Source organism: Solea senegalensis, linkage group LG13, assembly GCF_019176455.1.
Source record: "Solea senegalensis isolate Sse05_10M linkage group LG13, IFAPA_SoseM_1, whole genome shotgun sequence".
NCBI lineage: Eukaryota > Metazoa > Chordata > Actinopteri > Pleuronectiformes > Soleidae > Solea > Solea senegalensis.
Genome location: NC_058033.1, coordinates 20492434 through 20495732, shown reverse-complemented (window position 1 = coordinate 20495732; position 3299 = coordinate 20492434).

Sequence of the window (3299 nt, the reverse complement as noted above, 5' to 3'; positions counted from 1 at the left end):
AAGTTAAAGTTAAAAAAAGGAGGTTGTCTAAAATATACTTTAAAGGTAAGTAAGTTACTGAGTTCCCATTTTAACAAGGTTGGGGTTCTTTCTTGTGTCGTGCAAAAAGGACAGCTCACTGACATTTCTTATTTAAAATGCAGTGAAGTACAGTTCTTCCTAAAAAAAGCTATACTTTATCGATATTAAAAATTACAAAAACAACAAGCAACGCGGGTAAATGTAACCCATGACTTTCCACCTCTGCTACCAGTGACAGTTATATACATGTTATATGCTATAACTGGGGCTAAGATACTTAGCATTTTATTGTGCATTATGTTGCAAGAGCGACACAACTGTAGATTTGATTATGAATCAGAGACTGCATACTTTACACTCAACATACACTAAACCTTGCACTCTGTCTGGGTTGCGCTGGCGAAGAGGTCGTCCAACGGCTTCAGGGAATTCATCCAAAAAATGTGAGTAATTCCCAGTCGTGTCGTCTCGCTGGCAAACTGTCAGCTCAGGTGTGTTTGCTGTTTCAACAGAGAGGGCAAATATGAGGAGTGGGAGCAACAGGAAGCACAGCAGATATAGGTACGTAACTGCAAACCAGTTGTACCTTTTTTAAATGTGAGTTACTTATGTTCCTCAAAATCCCTTGTTTAAGTGGGTAAGCTTGCGTGTGGGATGCCACAGCAGGAAACTAAGGAGGTTGGTCACACATAGATAAGCCGGACGAGCAGGAACAAACACACCATCAGGAAAGCTTTTATTGAATCCTATCAAGGCACAACAAAGAGCTGACCACAGCCACCACTGATAGGGTAAAACGGACGGAGCACCATCAGTGGAATTTCCAGAAACACGAGATCCGTATTAACTTCGAAACCGACAGCCACACCCTGAAGCTGTTAATCCCAACGACAAGACACCAAATCTCAAACTGAGCAATGTGAATTATGCAGTGTGGTGCAAACTTGGATTCATGCTGTGGTATCATAAACCAGTTACCCACTTGCTGATACACATGCCAAGGGCTTCAGAAGGAAGGAGAAAGTGCAGGACTTTCATGTCTTGAACCCAACGCAAATAATGTAATTCTGTTAAACAACAACAACAACGCAGATAGCCCCAAACATGGCCGACATGCCCATGATGCGGTTTCACCCCAATTCCCACCTTCTTGTGGCTCATGTGACCTTGACAGCGAACATGATGATTCAGGAGTCTATTTGCCTTCATTTCTTAGCATTTGAAGCTCACACACACCAGAAAACCAGAACACACTCGACTAAGCAAGTATTTTAATGTAAACTATACAGAAAGCAGGCACATGCAGATGTTTGCAAACACACAAAACCTTCTTTTTGGCAAAATCCTGTGATAACACGAGTCACATGCAGTCCATGTTGTAGTAACTTCATTAATTCCGTGACACCAGAAGCCCTTTGGTCGCTCTTCTTTTCAGTTTTCCTCTGCATGTGAGTTGAATCATATGCAACAGACCCTAAAGCTTGTTCATTACAAACAATAGTCAGAGAGCATTGCACTTGCTTTAAGCCGTTTACTTATGGTGTGAATCTGTTTGTCGTTTGTCATATTGAAGTTTCATTGTCCTATGTATTTGTTTTTAAGACTGTAACTAAGAGTCTATGGACATTGAATGACTTGAGCCTTGTCCTATTTCTTTCCATCCTGTGTTGTGTTTTACTGTTGTATTTGCTTTTTACATTTACATTTTTTTGTGTTTTATTGTTGCATTTGCTTTTTTTTATTTTCCTTTATTTTTGAAGCACTTTGAGCTGCAATCCTTGTATGGAAGTAGGAAAATTAGAAGAGAAACTGTCAGAGAGACTGAGTGATGAGGGAAGGAGACTGCAGGTGTGGCTAATTGAACACAGGTGAAAGTAATCAGGGTTAATCAAACTGGTGGGTGTTGAATCATGACAGGAAGTAGACTAATCTGCAATGACATAAGACATCACAGATGTGTTTTTAAAAAAAAGGAAAATGAGGCTACAATAAATCACACAACTCATTTAAAAAGACTTTTACCCTGTGCCAACTGTCGGTCTCCCAAGTGAGTACAGCTGAAAGAAATGACTGCAGTGTTCACTGAAAAACTTTTTAAGGTCAGCCACGGTTATGACACGTCACAGTGTAATAATTACAACATGTTTTGTTTTAACATAATTCTAAAACATGTTTTCCAAAAACTCACAAAGCTATTCAAATTTGAGGGGAAATTCAATGTCAACTTGGGACATAAGGCATCTTTATTTACATAAAAGCTTGAAGCGGCAATCATCAGTTTGGAAAAAGATAATAACAAAAGCCTTGGGCTAGGCTGAGGATTGGAGATTAACGTTAACAGCTTTACTATAATATATGTATGCTGTTTTTTTTTAAAAAAAGGGTCGTCTTCCTCCTTTGACAACAGTTGTCGTGTGTGCCTATTGTTGTCATGCTCACCGACATAGGCAGGTTTGTTTCTCTACAGAAGAAAAAAGTCCTGGGGGCATAAGATCTTTCTCGCCGCCCCTCCGCCCTCATGGTATGCAAGCCTTCCTGTATTACCAGGTACTCTGTGTGTTATACAATATTGTATATCTTCAAGGGTGTAGGTTTGCGTGTGGACAGTGAGGACATGTTTCTACCAATGTCTGGAGAAAGACACATTGTTCTCAGCAATATTAGAGACCGGGCAATGCATCACTGAACCACGCCTTTGTATATCATACTTCTTGCTATTTTTTTTACGAGGTTAATGTCTGTTATTCTGCTTTAGTCTACCTGCTTCAAGTTTGGTCACGTGAGCAGGGAAGGGGTGGGGCCAATAATCATGTGGACAAGGAAATTTAAATGAATGCAGGAAGAGTTCAAAATTACAGAAGAGTATAAGGTAAGAAAAAAAACAACAACAACAACAAAAAACCCAGCATGAATATTGACTTTAATCTCAGAAAAAATTCTGAGATTAAAGAAAAAGTCTGAATTGTGAGATTAAAGTGAGAATTCTGAGGAAAAAGTGAGAATTCTGAGGAACAAGTCAGAATTCTGAGATTCTGAATTCATGCTGTTTTATTTTTAAAATTTGTTTTACATGTGGCCCTATTAATCTTAACTGAACTCTCTGCAACTATTTAAATTTCCTCGCCCACATGATCTTTGGCCCCACCCCCTCCCCTGCTCACGTGACCAAACTTGAAGCAGATGGACTACAGCAGAACAACAGACAATAACCTCGTAAAAAAAAGTATGCTATATATAGAGACGCATTGCCATGTCTCTAATATTGGTGAGGACAAATT